The following is an 18,299-nucleotide window of genomic DNA, read 5'->3' as shown; positions in this document are numbered from 1 at the left end:
TTCATAGATAACTGAGAGTCTAATTCACATCGAGCTTCTTCAAGGAGTGAAGGGGTATTTATTGAGTCAAAGAAGGATTCTAGTGATTCTCGAGTCGTATCTCCTGTTGAGGTATATAGTTGTGAGTAATAGAGTTCAAAGAGTTCATTTATTCTATGAGGATCTGTGGTGTTTTCGTCTGCAGTTCTAATTTCATTTATTGTTTGTTCGTTCAGTAGCGTTTTTATGCACCATGCTAAAAGTTTTCCTGCCTTCTCCCCCTGATCATAGTAGGTCTGTCTCAGTCTAAATAGTCCTGCTGAGGCTTTCTCAGTAGTTAATTTATCATATTTTGCTTTTAATCTTAAAAGTTTTTGTTGGTTTTCTTTAGAGTCATTCAGGTTTATCTCAAGTTCCATTTCTTTTATTTGATCTTCGAGGTCCAACATCTCAGTATAATTTTTATTTGCTTTGCTTTTGGTGTAGCTTATCATCTGCCCACGAATAAACACCTTAAAGGCTTCCCATCTTACTGAGGCTGTGGTTTCGGATTTATTAAAGTAAAAATAGTCATCAATATTTTTACCTACATATTCCAAAAAATTTTGATTGTGCAGCCAGTGTGGTTTTAAACGCCAAATAGGGTTACGTCTAAAAGCTGTTGTAACTGAAAAGTTAAGCCTAGTTAATGAGTGGTCAGATATAAGCACACTTTTATATGAACAGCTGTTAATTCTGGAAATAAGAAAGTTTGAAATCAGAAAATAATCTATGCGACTGCGGCTATTATGACTGGCTGAGTAGCAAGAGTATTCTCTCCCTGTTGGATTTCTTAATCTCCATATATCTTTAAGATTCAATTCAGACATAAAGTATTGTATGGCTTGTCTAGATTTTGGGTGGGAGGAGTCTAAACCTGATGATCTATCAAGCCTAGGCTCTAGGGTACAATTAAAGTCCCCCCCAATAATTATCTCACCGTGGAGGGCTGCAATAGAGAGGAATAGATTATTATAAAAGCTGGGGTCGTCAATATTGGGGCCATATACATTAACTAATATTAAATCTTGGTTGAGTACGGAGCATTGTAGAATAATGAATCTCCCTGCAGGGTCCAAGATGGTTTTTTTAATACACATGGGCACTGATTTATGAATGAGTGTTGCCACTCCTCTAGCATATGTTGAGAAGTGGCTAGAGAAAACCTGACCTGGCCATCTCCTCCATATCCGGTCAGTTTCACTCGCGAGTAAGTGTGTTTCTTGAATAAAAACTATCTTTGGGTGATATTGTTTTATTCTATCCATTACTCTTTTCAGTTTAATATATTTCCTAAGGCCTCTTACATTCCAGGAAATTAGTTCAATATTTGAATAACTACTCATACAGTTTGTGCCCTTAGTGACCTGGGTTTGACTACATCTCGTCTCTCTTGTCGAAGCTCACAAATTCTTATTTCAAGAGCACTATACTTTAAAAACAATCTCTTATAAACAAAAAAACAACAGCAAAAAAAAGAAAAAACAACCCAGAGACCTCCCGTGGGTGTAGGTCTCAAAACGTTCCCCCCCAAAGTCATTGCGGCTTGGGTATGCATCAGATCCATGTAAAGGAGCTGATGAAGCGTCCTCATGATTGAAGCTTCAAACTTAGGTCCGACCTTATTAACTAAAGAAGTGGCCACACAATGTAAATGAATGAAAACATTTAAACATATGTGGCGAGACGAGGATGGGATATAAAGTAAATACTCTTTGCAGTTTTAAAAAGACAACGCCACCCTGGGAATTTCACCCAGACAATACTGAAAGTAACACTAAATCACCAGAAAGCACTTAGGTTCGCTATACTCAGTCCAGAGACGAGGTTCAATGATCAACAAATTCACAATTTATTAATAATTATTTAAAACACCATATAAAAGCACAATCATAAATATTCAAGTACAAATATGCTTAAAAAGGTATTCAGAGCTGAGGCTTACCAGTGGAGGGGCAGGGATGCCACACACAAACTAAAGAAAGAAAACACACCCAAAACACAAGTGCAGCACACTATCACACACACACTCACACTAATAAACTAAACAAGGCAGGTGTGTACACTCAAGGGATCCCACCACCAAGGCACCCTAGTCTCCTCCACGTCGGCACTCCGCATCTGAATAAAAAGAAACAAAGAAAATTTTAATATATTACAACAAACTAATGTGTAGCACCGGGGGATAACCCAACTGCAGGACCACACTGGTGATCTACAGCTAGAAAAAGGGCCTCCCACCAGTGGTGTAACAAAAATCCAACAAAAAAAGCAAACGGAATCGCCGTACTGCTCCAACTTGCCGTCACACAACGACAAGTTAACAGTCAATCAATATGCACGCCAGCTGACTCCGATAACCGGCATGCATATGGCCGTTGTCCACGCCGACGTCCACTGTAAAAGCTGACAGCAGCAGGGAAAGAAATCTCACAACGGGAACAGACGATAAAAGCACAGCAAGGCAAAACAGCAGCACTTCAGTTCGTGTAGCTTGGCGCAAAACTACGGCCCACACTTCCTGCGAAACATAATAAATAATTACTATAAAAGAACAATAGAAGGCAGAGAGCGTGACAAAAGTTGATTACGTACCAAGTAAGCCGTGTCATAGAACGTAAGCAGAATAGCTCAGAGGAGGCTTCTATAGCTACGACCAGCCGCGATGGAGACTTCAGAGGAGTAACCCACAAACGATCTCTACCACACCGAGGAAGTCAGGTGACCAAAAAGGAGATCACAGGCAAGCGATGCAGAGACACTCAAATGGCCACTATTTATACCAGCGCCCCCTAATGGGCCAGGCTGAAAGTGGGTTGGACCGAGGGATAACATTCATCCTGCCACATTCTACCCCTCCTTCTTGCATCGTCGCCCCGACGATGAATTACAAAGACACCCAGATTAGTCCCAAGGCCTAAAAAATGCAGAGACAGCATGTACCCTAGGCTCAGAAATAGAGTTAGCAGCCCCTTGTGCCACCTCCCCTGTTGGTCTTGGGAGACGATGGATGTTTGAATGCTGGCCAGCTGTGGACCGGGTTGTTTTTCGCACCACCACATTTCTTGTATCAGAACTCGTAGAGGGAGCAGGAAGAGAGCTAGATGGAACTGGTGCTACACTCGGAGTAACCGTAGAAGTGGCTGGGACATCGAAAGTTCGGTCTTCTGGTGGGAGCAACAACTCAGGACTACTTTGAATCACTGCCACTGGGCTGTAAGATGGTGAAACATTTACTTGAGCTCCTATGCTCAGGAATAACAGGTCACTGTCACTTGATGAGTCATGTCCTGGTTCTGGGGAGGATCTTTCTGGGCCATGTGGGCTACTGCTTGGAGCAGGCCCTTCTGATGGTGTAGCTGCCGTTACCACAGCCTTCAACAAGGTACGATGAACATGCTTCACACTGCTGGGATCATCTGCAGGTGCAATGGTATATACTGGCCCACCTCCTTTAGGTGCCTTCAGGATTCTATATACCACGGGTTTCCATCGATCTTGGATTTTACATCTCCCTCTTCCACTCAAATCGCGCAGGAACACCAACTGGCCGTCGTTCAATGGTGCCTCTTTCACCTTTTTATCGTGGTGCCTCTTTCTGCGGTCGGCAGCCAATTGCAATCGTTCCTTGGCTCCTTCATGTACAACCTGTAGCCGGGCTTGATGCTCCTGAATCCACTCGTGCACATCTCCACTGATGGGGTCCGGTACTCTGCCCAACAGAAAGTCCACTGGCAACCTGGGTTCTTGCCCAAACATCAATAAGAATGGGGTTTCCCCAGTAGCCTGATGGGGAGTGGTATTATAACAGTAGAGTAACTGGGGCAAACATACATTCCAGTCTCTTTTTCTGGATACTGGCAGGGTCCGCAACAAATTGTGCAAAGTCCTATTAAAACGTTCACACTGACCATTTCCAGCCGGATGATAAGGAGTGGTGTGGGACTTCTCGATACCATAAAACCTGCAGAGCTGCTGGATCAGGGAGCTTTCAAAGTTACGACCCTGATCGGAATGGATACGCGCTGGTACACCAAACTTCGAAAACCACTCAGTCACGAGAACCTGGGCCACTGTAGCAGCACATTGGTCACGAGTGGGGACAGCCAATGTATACTTGCTGAAAACATCAGTCATCACCAAAACGTTCTCCAGCCCATTCCGGGAAGGTTCGAGCAAGGTGTAATCAATGGCCAAGATTTCATTTGGTCGAGAAGCCAACAGATGTCCCATGAAACTTTGAGCTGCTGGTTGGGTGTCTTTTGCAATTTGGCAACGTTCACATCTCTGACACCAACGAGCTACCTCAGCAAACATACCTGGCCAGTAGCACCGTGAGCGGAGAAGCGCTAGGGTCCTTTCCACCCCTTGATGGCCATGGTCCTGATGAACATGAGTCAACACCTGCTCAATCAGTGCACTAGGCAGCAAAAGCTGAAGTACCACCTCGGCACCGTCAGGGCGGTGAACCTGACGATACAGAACTCCTTCCCTTTCAATCAGACGATCCCATTGTCGTAGCAGCACCAGAGCAGGTGGAGCAAGCTGCTGCCGCTCCTCAAAGCTGGGTTGCTGCTTCCGTCTCCAGAACACCAAGATCTCTTTTATCACTGGGTCGACCTGTTGGAGGGTATGAAGATCAGGAGTAGTGAGATGGGGCAAAACTGTAATGGCAGCTTGTGATACCTCAGCTGGTCCCAGCCGCAAGGCTTGTTGAAGAGGTCCAGGCAAGGCTGTACCAGGGACCATGGCTTTAATCTCCTGAGGATCAGGTGGATGCTGGCGAGATAAAGCGTCTGCATTCTTATTACTCCTTCCTGACCTGTACTTTAAGTCAAAGTCAAACGAAGCGAGCTGAGCTGCCCAGCGCTGTTCAGTAGCCCCAAGTTTAGCAGAAGGCAAGCGACTAAGAGGATTGTTGTCGGTGTAAACAATACACTTATGGCCCAACAAGTACTCTCTAAATTTCTCAGTCATGGCCCACTTAAGTGCCAAAAACTCCAGCTTCATTGAGCTATAATTTAGCATATTGCGCTCAGGGGGCCTCAAACCCCGACTGGCATAGGCTATTGGCCTCACCTTACCTCCCTGCTCCTGGGAAAGCACTGCCCCTAGGCCGGCATGGCTGGCATCCACTTCTAAAATAAAAGGCAAAGAGAAATCTGCATAAGCCAGCACTGGTGCTGTCGTCAGCTTAGTCTTTAATGCCTCAAAACTTTGAGCACACTCTGCAGTCCAGTTCTCCGCTACACCATGCTCTGACTTCTTCTTTGATTTTCTGCCTCCCCACTCTGCCACCAGTCTATGCAGAGGTGCCGCCAACTTGGCAAAACCCTCTACAAAACGGCGATAATAGCTGGCAAACCCAAGAAAGGAGCATAGTTCCGAGACAGTCTTAGGGGGCTGCCAGTTAGCCACCACTTCCACCTTGCTAGGGTCCGTGGAAACACCTTGATCGGAGATGACATGGCCTAAGTAGCGAACCTCCCGCTGGAAAAAGGCACATTTGGCAAGCTTTGCTTTTAAACCTTCCTGCTGAAGCCGACCTAGCACCACATCCAGCCGCTCCAGATGTTACGATACTGTTGATGAAAAGATTACAATGTCATCAAGATAGAGAAGCAGAGACTGGCACTGTTGATCACCGAAAAGGCGTTGCATTAGTCTCTGGAAGGTGCTAGGGGCATTACAGAGCCCAAATGGCATTCGGTTCCACTCAAATAGGCCGAAAGGGGTACAAAAGGCAGTCTTAGGCCTATCCTCTTCTGTAACTGGGACTTGATTATAGCCACTTGCTAAATCCATGGTGGAAAACCAACGGGCACCAGTCAGCGCATCTAAAGATTCTTCAATGCGCGGCAGGGGGAATGCATCTTTCCTTGTCTTGTTGTTCAATTGCCGATAATCAACACACATGCGCGGGCTGCCATCCTTCTTCTTAACGAGCACAATGGGAGAAGCATAGGGGCTGCTACTCTCTCTAATCACCTTGGCCCCTAACAACTGGTTAATATGCTCTTTCACAACCTCGTACTCTGAAGGGGGGATGCGCCTGTAACGCTGCCGCACGGGGATATCGTCTAAGAGTGGAATGTCATGGGAGATCAAGTTAGTGCAACCCAAATCAGTATCATGAGCAGAAAAGACAGAGCTGTATTTCTTAAGGAGAGACATCACCTGTCCCTGTTCCTCTGCTGACAGTTTAGACAAATCAATCCCTTCCATCTGATCCTGCACAGTAGGGGTGGCTGTGTGAGATGCCATTGTGGCTACGTTAGGGGGTATTTCTGTCACACCAGCGGGCAAACTGACCACATGAACATCTTCCAGGGTCCCTATAACGGTCCTGGGGTGAAGCAAGACCGCCGTGGTCCCTACATTAACAACTGGTATGTATGCAGTACCTCTAACCACTCGAACCAATGCAGGGGATGCTAAAAGTCCAGCAGGCAAGTTAACATCATTAGGTTCAAATAACACGGTGGCACCTGAATATTGCTCCGAACAGGTGGCGGCCACTACTTTCATTACGCCACCCGGAATGCAACATGCTCGCTTACCCCTCACCCTCACATGGCCAGACAAATCCAGTGGGGCTCTTATACTAACGTCATGGCACTCTTGCAGCGCCTGCACAAGGGGTTTAGGGGCCTCTGTGACAAAGCCCAAACTAAACAATGCTTCACCGTGTTGCCCAAAAAGCTCGTGGTAACACTTCCGAATGACATTCATCCCCAATACACCCGGAACCGTGGAAGGTCCTGCACCTGGAGGATCTTTAACGATCAACACGCCACACTGTGGAAGAAACTTGTCACCGAGCTCTACACTTAGCTCGATATAGCCAAGGTAAGGAATGGACAACCCATTAGCCGCTTTAAGCTGCAACCAATGACAAGCTTGGAGACGCTCTTGACCCCAGGACTCAAAATGCTGGCGGAAAAAACTTTCAGTAATGGTGGAGACCATGGACCCCGTATCAACCAAACAAGGTACTTTTATAGCGCCCATGTCCACATCTATATGAGGACAGGATGAAATTAATTTGGAGACTGCCTCTGGACCATTAGAAGCAACCCTTGAGCCAATAGACACCCCACCAGAACTGTGGCTCAGCAATACGGAGGGTGCTAGTTTTCCGAAGCCGTATTTAAAGGAGAGTGCCTGCGATTATGCAGAGGGGCCTGCGAAAGAGGCCGGGAACGAGGAACGCGTTCCCCATCACATTCCCGAGCAAAATGTCCAGGTTGCTGACAACGACGGCATATAATGGAATCGCCCCGTCCTGAGCGAGGCATTCGATGGGGGCCCTGCAATCGAGCAATGCTCTGAGTGAGCTGATTAAGTTGCTCCTGCTGGCACTTTAACAATTCCTTCATCTCGCTCATCTCAGACAAATGGGTAGACTGGGCTATTCCTGAAGGACCGCTATGGACCCCATACTGAATGCCATAAACAGAAGGGACAGAATTGCTTCTATGCCTAACGCCACTAGGCAACCCTTCACGTTCCCACCTAATAGCTTCCCCTCTAATCTCCAGCAATGTCAGTGTTGGCTGCCTCCTTACTAGCTGCTTTAACTCCCGCCGCAAGGTACTATCTAAGACCTGTTCAACAAATTGATCTCTTAATAAAACATCAGCATTGGGCATGCCATTGGGGGCACTCGATTTAACTTTTTCCATAAGACCCAAGAGAGCGAGGGAAAACTCTTGCAGTGTCTCACTTTCCTGCTGTTTTCTGGAGAAGAAAGCTTCCTGCAATGCTACATAGGAGTCTGAACAGCCATAAAGTTCTTGCAATATAGTAATTATCTTAGCAGGATCAGTCCTCTCTGCACTAGAGCGATATTTGATCTCCTCACGTGCTTCTCCTTCTAGGTGGTCAAACAGGAAAAATGCTTTATCAGCCAAAGACAAATGACGTGCTCTAGCACAACCTTCTATTTCCTCCAACCATTCATTCAACCCTATACCTGATTTTCCTCTAAACATAGGGCATTTTCTGTCACGGGGCACAAAAACTAGTCTCTCTGCTACAGAGACACCAGCCGTTGGGGGGTTAACAGATGATGCAGTTGAAGTAGAAGGTGTAGCACTAGTACCTGACCCAACAGCCCTCTCCTGGCGCAGCCTCTCATTGTCTGCTTTCAGCTGCGCAATCAAGTCCCTAAGTTCCTGTAACTCTTCCTCCATCTCTGTAACACAGCTGTGAAACCCCACACCAAAGTAGCTGCTGCTTTGCCTTTATTCTGTACAAAATAAAATTAAAAAAACAGTTTACGTTACACCAGACAAAAAAAAAAAAAAAAGAACACACGTCTCTGTGTTAAAGAGTATATCCTGTCGACAACAACGCCAAGTTTGTGGCGAGACGAGGTAGAAATAAAGTAAATACTCTTTGCAGTTTTAAAAAGACAACGCCACCCTGGGAATTTCACCCAGAGAATACTGAAAGTAACACTAAATCACCAGAAAGGCACTTAGGTTCGCTATACTCAGTCCAGAGACGAGGTTCAATGATCAACAAATTCACAATTTATTAATAATTATTTAAAACACCATATAAAAGCACAATCATAAATATTCAAGTACAAATATGCTTAAAAAGGTATTCAGAGCTGAGGCTTACCAGTGGAGGGGCAGGGATGCCACACACAAACTAAAGAAAGAAAACACACCCAAAACACAAGTGCAACACACTATCACACACACTCACACTAATAAACTAGACAAGGCAGGTGTGTACACTCAAGGGATCCCACCACCAAGGCACCCTAGTCTCCTCCACGTCGGCACTCCGCATCTGAATAAAAAGAAACAAAGAAAATTTTAATATATTACAACAAACTAATGTGTAGCACCGGGGGATAACCCAACTGCAGGACCACACTGGTGATCTACAGCTAGAAAAAGGGCCTCCCACCAGTGGTGTAACAAAAATCCAAACTACAAATCAAAAGCAATAAAACAACATACAATCTGGATAAAACTCTAAAATCTGGAGCAAACGGAATCGCCGTACTGCTCCAACTTGCCGTCACACAACGACAAGTTAACAGTCAATCAATATGCACGCCAGCTGACTCCGATAACCGGCATGCATATGGCCGTTGTCCACGCCGACGTCCACTGTAAAAGCTGACAGCAGCAGGGAAAGAAATCTCAAAACGGGAACAGACAATAAAAGCACAGCAAGGCAAAACAGCAGCACTTCAGTTCGTGTAGCTTGGCGCAAAACTACGGCCCACACTTCCTGCGAAACATAATAAATAATTACTATAAAAGAACAATAGAAGGCAGAGAGCGTGACAAAAGTTGATTACGTACCAAGTAAGCCGTGTCATAGAACGTAAGCAGAATAGCTCAGAGGAGGCTTCTATAGCTACGACCAGCCGCGATGGAGACTTCAGAGGAGTAACCCACAAACGATCTCTACCACACCGAGGAAGTCAGGTGACCAAAAAGGAGATCACAGGCAAGCGATGCAGAGACACTCAAATGGCCACTATTTATACCAGCGCCCCCTAATGGGCCAGGCTGAAAGTGGGTTGGACCGAGGGATAACATTCATCCTGCCACACATAGTATATCTAAGGCCATCTATATCATACCTGTACACCAGCAGCCATTGTATGCCCAATTTGGAATTGTTCATCAGAGTTACACGTGTTTGATATGGTAGCGTTTCTGAGTGGGCGTGAAGTTTATCCGTCGTTTTGTTGCCGGACTTTTCGTATGAAATCTTCCACCTCCGCTGGTGTGTGGAAAAGGAGCCTGTTGTCATGGTGGAAAATCCTCATTTTTGCTGGAAAGATCAGTCCGAAGTTTATGTGCATTTCACGGAGTTGTTGTTTTACCTGGTTGTATTGTTTTCGCTGTTTCTGTACCTCCGTTGACAGATCAGGGAAAAACATAACGTGATATCCGTTGTGCGTTATTTTTCCCTTCAGACGTGCCGCTCTCATCACCCTCATCTTGTCTTGATAATTCAAGAATTTCATGATGATCACACGAGGTGGGCCAGTTGGAGTGTTTCGGCCTTGTAGCCTGTGTGCTCGTTCAATGATAGGTGGGGATGGGAGCGCGTCCCGTCCCAAAACATCCATTAACCATGTTTGCAAGAATATTGTAATTTCTCCTTGTTCAGTATTCTCGGGTAGTCCGACGAGTCTCAGATTGGATCTTCGGCTTCTATTTTCGAGGTCATCCACCTTTAGCTGGAGTTCCTGAAGTTTCTTATGAAGGGAAGCCTCTTTACTTGTGAGAGAAGAGACATCGTCTTCAATTTTACTGATGCGAGTTTCTGCTGAGGTAAGCCTCTCTGAAAACACTCCAATTGCGTCTTTTATTTCTTGGTTTGATGTTATAACTTCTTGCAGTTGGGCAGTGAAGTGAATTTTCAGCGACTGAATTGCGGCCAAAACACTCGCCTCGGTCTGTTGGGAGCTAGCACTAGCTCCTTCCATTTTCTCGGTTTCAGGTTCGTTGCTAGGATCGTCGTCTGATCCATCCTTTCCGGCTGTTTTAGGCTTGGACCTATATTTAGTCGGCATCCTGGCTGTTTAGATCAAAGCAGAAGCTTAGGTCGGTGAGGCAGCCGCTAAGAGGTTGGCTTTTAACCGCTGTTTAGGCGTACTTAAAGGACGATGAGGTCGGAGCTTGAAGTCTCGCTACCGTTCAGGTGGACGCCATAACCCTGCTGACAGAAAGAGGGTTTTTTTCCCGAAAGGTCAAGGCCCGCCGCTCGCGCACTCTGTCTGCGCATGCGCATCCCAATGACTGACCCCCTCCGTCCGCTCCCGGGAGGTTATAGTATGACGTGTTCTGACGTCACTCTCTCTCTCCCTGTCATGTATTTGGCTCGAAACACATATTAACAAATTGCTCAGTTATGAACAACTACTCAGATCATTTACCTAAGCAGTGCGCTTTGTCAAAACGAAGTGTGTGTTCATTACACTGACATTCTGTTCTGCAATTGTTATTTACTTGTATCTTATAATTTGACTTTACATACTGCTGGGTGGTTTGTAAAGTTTACAATAACTAGTATTATCATTATGCTATATTTTCAAAAATACATAATAATCTCTTTTTTTTCTTTTTTTTTTTTCTTCTTTTTTCCTTGATTACAGCTATGAAGATAATACTAAAGGGACACTCTAATGTACTGTACTGTAATGTGATGTTATATATTGGGAAATACAGAAGGTATACTAATGATATTCAGACACATCTCACTTTCCCTTTCTCTAAAAACACATTATCTTTTGAAAGTTCTGTTTCTATTACCAGATAGGAAATTGTCACCAAATCTTCTTAAATGGAATGTGCCCCTGAATAAATGCCCTGATAAAGATTCATGCTGGTTTTTTTTTTTTTTTTGGTTTTTTTTTTTTTTTTCTCGCCTGTCCCATTTGGTTCTTTAGCCATCAGAATTGTTGTCTGAAGACCAACAAGGATACCCAATGGATTTACTTTGCCAAATGGATCATCGTGGCATTACCGTATTGGTCCATTTGGTCGATCTTTGTTTTTATTATTTATTATATTTTATTTTCAGATGTTACGAGACGGCCTACCTGAAGGAGATTAGGAATCTGGAGAACTGGTGCCAGAGGAACAACCTCCTTCTAAACGTCAGTAAGACAAAGGAGCTGATAGTGGACTTCAGCACTAAGCAGGAGAGGAACTACCAGACCCCCGTCATCAACGAGTGCCCAGTGGAGAGAGTGGACAGCTTCAAATACCTCGGAGTTCACATCACGCAGGACCTGTCATGGTCCTGTCACATCAACACCGTGGTGAAAAAGGCCCGACAGCATCTCTACCACCTCAGACGCTTGAGAGACTTCCAACTGCCCTCCAAGGTGCTCAGGAACTTTTACTCGTGCACCATAGAGAGCATCCTGGCGGGAAACATCTTAACCTGGTTCGGGAACAGCACCATGCAGGACAGACGAGCTCTACAGAGGGTTGTGCGGTCAGCTGAGCGCACCATCCGCTCCGAGCTCCCTGACCTGCACTCAATCTACAGCAGGCGGTGCCGGACCAAGGCCAGGAAGATCGTGAAGGACCTCAGCCATCCCAACAACAGACTGTTCTCTCTGTTGAGGTCAGGAAAGCGATTCTGCTTCCTGAAGACCAACACAGAGAGACTGAGGAGGAGCTTCTTCCCGCAGGCGATACGGTCTCTCAATCACACCACCACACAGTACTGACCCACACATACAGTCTTACACACACTGGACATTCTGGACATTGTTTTTGCACACATTGTTTTTTTACACAACACTGGTCACTATATTCTTCATTTCCGGTTAATACTTGTACAGCTGCTGTTATTGTGTATATATTTATTTATATTTAGATTTCTTCATACATTCTTATATAGTTCTATATTGTGTATTTTGTTGTACAGTTATTTTATTTTCAACTTTAATTTATATATTTTATCTTATTCCTTCCCAGTTAAATTTACCCTTCATTCTAATTTGTGTTATACAGTTATTTCATTTTTAACCTTAATTTATATTTTATTCCTTCTTAGTTAAATTTACCCTTTTTAATTTTTCATATTTATTTCCTATCTTATTCATAGCCTTTTCCTTTTTTGTTTTCTTTAGGTCACGAGCAGTTGTCCAAGCATTTAACTACATATCGTACTGTGTATGACTGTGTACGTGACAAATAAAATTTGAATTTGAATTTGAATTTGAATTTGAATTTTGAATTTTACAGACGGGACAGACATGAGTGAGAGATAGGAAAGGGAGAAAGAAAGAGGAAGGAAAGGAAAAACAGAAGGGGAGAGGGACAGTGAGAAAGGGGGGGAGAAAAAAAATAAAAATCTCCTGGATCACCTGTTGAGAGAAGAATAGAAAACAAGCAAAAAAAGACAAAAAAAAAAGAAACAAAGCAACATACTAAACACAACACCATCGCATTAATCTAGCTAAGTGTAAACCCCACCCCCGAAGGGGCCCGAGCGAGCCCCAGGCTCCAGGCCCCGATAAGCGGCCGCCAAGGAGTGAGCCGGTGTGTACCTGGACGCCCACCCCCAGACACAAAGAACCACCAACGCACCGACACCTGAGGGAGTCCGCCACCGGCAGGGGAAGTGGTGGTAGGTGGAGATAGGCCTCCAAACCTTGGAGGGCCTGAGGTGTCCCCAGAGAGGTGGCGTCTGATACCCAGCCTGACATACAGGCACACACAGACACAAACATCCATTCCCACCCTCATGCTCTCATATGCACTCACTCCACACTCAACCAACGTGGAGACAGACATAAAGAGACGCTGTACACACGATCACACTCCCCAAGCGTACTCTACAAACCGGGTCTAGGTACCCTTGCCCCTGGAGGGGGAACTGCACCCAGACCCAGGTGGTGTTACCCTTTTCCCTGCGGTGGGGAGAGGCAGACCACCCGACTCCGGGGTGGTCTGCCTAATAATCTCAAAAGTAATGCCTTGGAGTAGAAAATAGTAATGCTTTATTAAAATGTAAAACTAAAGTACGGTATTTGAATGTGTGTATTGTGTCTACTGTTTGTTAACTCACCATATTCATAATGGGTTTGCAGGGATGAAGAACCTTTTGTTCTTTAAAGAACCCTTTGTAATAGCTGAAGAACCATCCACAAAATCAAAAGGTTCTTTGACGTATGATGGTTCTTTAAAGAACCATGAAGACATCTGAAGAACCATTTAAGAACCATAATTTTTCTGAGTGTATACCATCAAAACAGTGTACATCACTGTCACAACAGTGTTTATTTTCATTCAAAGGCTTTATGATTTTTCCTATAATGGTGGGCCGGTCTCTAGTCAAAATGCCCGGGACGATTTTCTGTCCCAGTCCAGCCCTGTATGCAGCTCATCTGCAGTCTGGTGTTACCTACATCTTCCTATTCAGAAGGCAGAATTTCCGAGTTCTGAGTACAATCGAAAGCACCACGACTGCAGTTTTTGTGTTGGATGTAAAAGGCGCGCATGATGCTGTGACGTAGGCTAGAATCATGGCAGCAGTCAATGACGGTCCAGGCGTGGGATTTCTCTCGTGGAAATGTGCACATTATCTTTTCCTTTCTATTGGTAGGTGGCACAGTGCACTGTGGCAAGTAAGCAAGCTAGAAGACTGGCAAAGTTATGGAAGAAACACATTAACAAGAGAATTCTGAGTAAAACCAAAGTTACTTTCCCTAGTAACTAGTTACTTTGAAAGTAACGAGTAACTTGAAGTAACTGAGTTACTTTTGAGAGAACTAGTAATGTAACTAAGTTACTGATGGGTTTAGATTTTATTATTGTCATTTGTATTAGGAAACATTTAACCATATATGCTTAGAGGTGTATAATCAATTGTGTAGTGATAGGATGTGTGATCTTTCGCAGGCTACAGAGGCTTGGTGTGTATTCCACACTGGAATGCACACCTACATCCTAGGAGCACGAGAGAGGTCGTACCTTGTTTTATTGTTTTATGGTAGGATTAACGTAGCTACGTCTGTTCTAGTCTAAGTGCTTTTTGTTTAGATGAACTGCTGGACTTCTTCACCATGTTATCTTGGGTGAACCATCTAGGGTGAGGGGGAGGCTACCCTCTTCCTGACCAAGGATGTTTGCTTTTGTGCTTTCATGTTATATGACCCTTTTGATCAGCAGTACCACACACACACACACACACACACACACACACACACACACACACACACACACACACAGTATTCTTTGTTCACATGTATACCTATGTAAGATGCTATATGTTAATGACCCTATGCATATTCATGTAACCACAATAAAAGGAGTGCTATGGGGAACCTGGCTGAGAATCTGACAGAGGTCAAGTGGTGGAACGACGCTTGGCTCCAGCCAGGTCTCCCTCATGCATGAGTAAACCAGAGAACTTTGGTGCCTTGTGTCTTGCTTTTTGCTGCGTAGCAAATTGTCCTTAACGTTCCAGCGAATAGGTTTATGCTACAAACCTATCATTAATTGGTCCTTCGAGAGCCGGATCCCTGGAGTCGACATTCACCGAGGGGAAAAGAGACACGCCGACAGACTGACGTCAGCCAGGACTTATAGAGGTCCTGCAGCAAAGTCCCGAGGCGTGAGAATTCGTCATCGGGCCGGTGGATTAGCCGTCTGTTTTTTCTCCTCGATGGATGACGATTGACGGGATTCGGGACTGATGCTACTCGCAATAAGCAACACCAAGTAAGTTTAAAGAGCCCGACTCTATAACCGTGTGGTTGTGCAGTCTCCGCCACTTTGTGAGGCATTGAGAAGTTCGCTACTTTGTGGAGCGATAAGTGAGTTTTTCGCTGCTTTGTGGAGCGATAACTGGGTTCCTCGCTGCTTTGTGGAGCGAGAGGTGAGTTCTCCGCCACTTTGTGAGGAATTGAGAAGTTCCGCGGGGTCCAGACTGTGCTGGACGATAGGCCTATTTTGTGTTGTTGTCGTTGTCGTTGTTGTCGTCGTTGTCGTCGTTGTCGTCGTTGTTGTTGTTGTTGTGTGAGTGTGTGCGGAGCAGAACGCGTGGTCTGTGACGTCAGCAGCTGTTGTTGTTATTATGGGTTGCCAAGCAACCAAGAGTGTGTCAGAGGGTGATGAGAAGTTTATGGTGAAATTCGCTCCCGGTAGCGCAAAGTATTTAGGACATTGGCGCAAGAAATATGATTTTGAAGGTAAATTGGTTGTAGGACAATGTCAAATGTTAGTAGACCAGTTGACAGTAAAGGCAGCTTGTGCAAAAGGGAAATTGAAACAGGAGAGAGAGTTGCAACTGGCGTCCGCTAAATTGTGGTTAGAGCAGGCGCAGAAAAGACAGGAGGCAGTGAATGCGAAGACAGCAGCTTTGCAGGCATTAGCTGTGAAACCTGAAGATGAGACGGTGCGGTCTACTTCAGTGGTGCTGATGTTAAAAGACCAACAGCGTAGAGCAGCATTAGCGAGAGAGAGAGAGGCCAGAGAGGAGGTAGAAAAGCAGGAGCAGGAGAAGAGAGAGAGAGAGGAGGAGGATAGAGTACGGCAGGAGTTTGGGGATGCCGCAGCACGATATATAAGCCCTTATAACACTAGATCCAAAACTAAAAGGGATGAGGCGAGTGCAGCTGGTATGCCTGCCTACCCTTTCCATGATACCTTTCCCATGGTGGAGGTTGCAAATCCCCACTTTGGTGTTGAAGATGACCGAAGCCGTGTTATTTGTGTTTACAGGCCATGGACTGAATCTGAATGTGCAGAGGCATGTAAAAATTTAGGAAACCCGTTGACTAATGTTGATGAATTTATCGCCCGACACAAGCAACTCTGCTCCTCGTACCACTTAAACGGTCAGGAAACAGAAGCCACCTTTAAGAAGTGTCTCACATATAACTGGGCTCGGGTGCGAGGCACCTACACAGGGAGGGATGGTAATACTGTCCTACCCTATGGCCATGCAAATTTAAGAGGCCAAGTTGACGGGGTTTATGAGCGTCTTAGAAATACTTTTAAAGCTTCTGTAGATTACAACAAAATTGCCCAATGCATTCAGAAGGCAGGAGAAGATGTTCATGAGTTCAGGGCAAGATTAGAGGAAGTTTTCAAAGAACATAGCGGCCTTGAAGAGAGTGCAGAGAAGGCCAGCCCATATCAGCAGCAGTTAAAACATGCTTTGATGAATGGCTTTCATTCACCCATTGCTGATTTCATCAGAAAACAAAATGTTAGTCATAACACTGACGGGTCCGTTGAATGCATGAACTAGGCCCGCCATGCACAGGAAGTCATTAAAAATAAAAAAAAAGAAGTTACAAAGCTCTGAGGCCGCTGCTTTTTTAGCAGGTGAAATTTTGTTTCAGGGACAGGCTGGAAGAGAGCAAAATAGAGGCAGGAATAGGAGAAATAGAGGCTCATGGCAATTTGGGAGGAACCGTGGTAAAAGAGATAATAGATGCTATGCATGTGGGGAAATGGGCCATCACGCAAGGGAGTGTCCTGATCGCATGCCTGAAGAGTATAAACGCCCTGATCCAAGAAACCCTTATTATAATAAATGACTAGCACCTGTTGACACTGCTAACACACATACATGTACAAATGATCCCTTACTTTGTCAGAATTTACAACAGCCTGTGTTTCAAACTCTAGATTTGACTGAAGTATTGTTAAATCTGTCAGGGAAAGAAGTAAAACCAGTTCGCACGTTAACTGTGCAAGGCAAAACTGTTCAATTTCTGTGTGATTCAGGGGCAGATAAAACTGTTTTAAAAGATCATGTGTCAGGAGTCGATCCTTCAAATGGCACAATTTATGTGAAGTCTGCAAATGGTCAGTTAAATCAGCATAGAATCTCTAAACCAGTGTGGATTAGAGATCCTACCACAGGAGAGGCAGCTCAGGGTTCAGTTGTAATGTGCCCAACTTGTCCGGTGAACCTCTTGGGAAGAGATATGATGATGAAACTTGGAATTTCAATAATTCCAACATCCATTGGGATGATAGCTGCAGGAAAAGGTGAAACTGCTGAGACAATGGTTCATCAGGACAGTGGGGATTTGCATTATTACTGGACACTCGACCTGTCGGCCTCCAGACCTGATCAAATAAACTGTAAACTGTTAGCTGCAGCTGAGGAAATGTTGACAACTAGCCATGACATACAGCCACCAGAAGACTTGCATGTCACACTGAGATTTAAGACCATGCCTGGGCCTGATGAGGCCTACACAGATAAAGTGCTGAAATTAGGGCCACAGAGAATCACCATAAAAGCAATATATACTGATGGTGAAAGAGCGTAAATATAAGAAATCTGGTTTAACTGTTGATTCAGAAATCTATAAATACCATGTACTTCAGTATAAAGACTCCATTAACAAGGCCAAACAAAGCTTCTACTCTGGTATTATCAGTTCTTATGAGGGTAATGCTAGGACTCTGTTTTCAGTTTTCAACAAACTAATTCAACCCCCCAACGCTTTACCACCGCACTTCTATTCCTCTGAAACATGCAACTCCTTGATGCTGTTCTGGACTACGAAAATCGATAACATCCACCAGCAACTCAGATCGAATGTTGTGTCTACGCCCTCTCCAGAACCTCTTCTCCTTTTTGAGCCGTTTTCCACTTTTCATCTTCCTGATTTATCTGATATTTCCGAGTTAATATGTAAATCAAAGCCTGCCACATGTCATCTTGACCCCATGCCCACGGGGCTTGTGAAATCCTGCCTCTCTTCTTTACTCCCACTCATCTGTGCTATCATTCACTCTTCTCTCACCACCGGT

At 44.9% G+C, this 18,299-nt stretch overlaps 1 protein-coding gene and 1 long non-coding RNA gene across 2 annotated transcripts in view; one reads left to right on the top strand and one right to left on the bottom strand.

Moving 5' to 3' along the window:
* Positions 1-18,299, top strand: part of LOC308401874 (protein NLRC3-like) — a 171,752-nt gene that overhangs the window by 42,889 nt on the left and 110,564 nt on the right. The gene's annotated exons all lie outside the window — the stretch shown is intronic.
* Positions 1,847-9,109, bottom strand: LOC308401887. Its single transcript, XR_013972643.1, has 2 exons — positions 8,737-9,109; positions 1,847-2,139 (listed from the first exon to the last, which is right to left on the bottom strand). It is a non-coding gene; the product is annotated as an uncharacterized lncRNA (long non-coding RNA).

The sequence above is a fragment of the Rhamphochromis sp. 'chilingali' genome (assembly GCF_963969265.1).
Source record: "Rhamphochromis sp. 'chilingali' genome assembly, chromosome: 9".
NCBI lineage: Eukaryota > Metazoa > Chordata > Actinopteri > Cichliformes > Cichlidae > Rhamphochromis > Rhamphochromis sp. 'chilingali'.
This window is presented reverse-complemented; position numbering and strand designations above follow the sequence as displayed.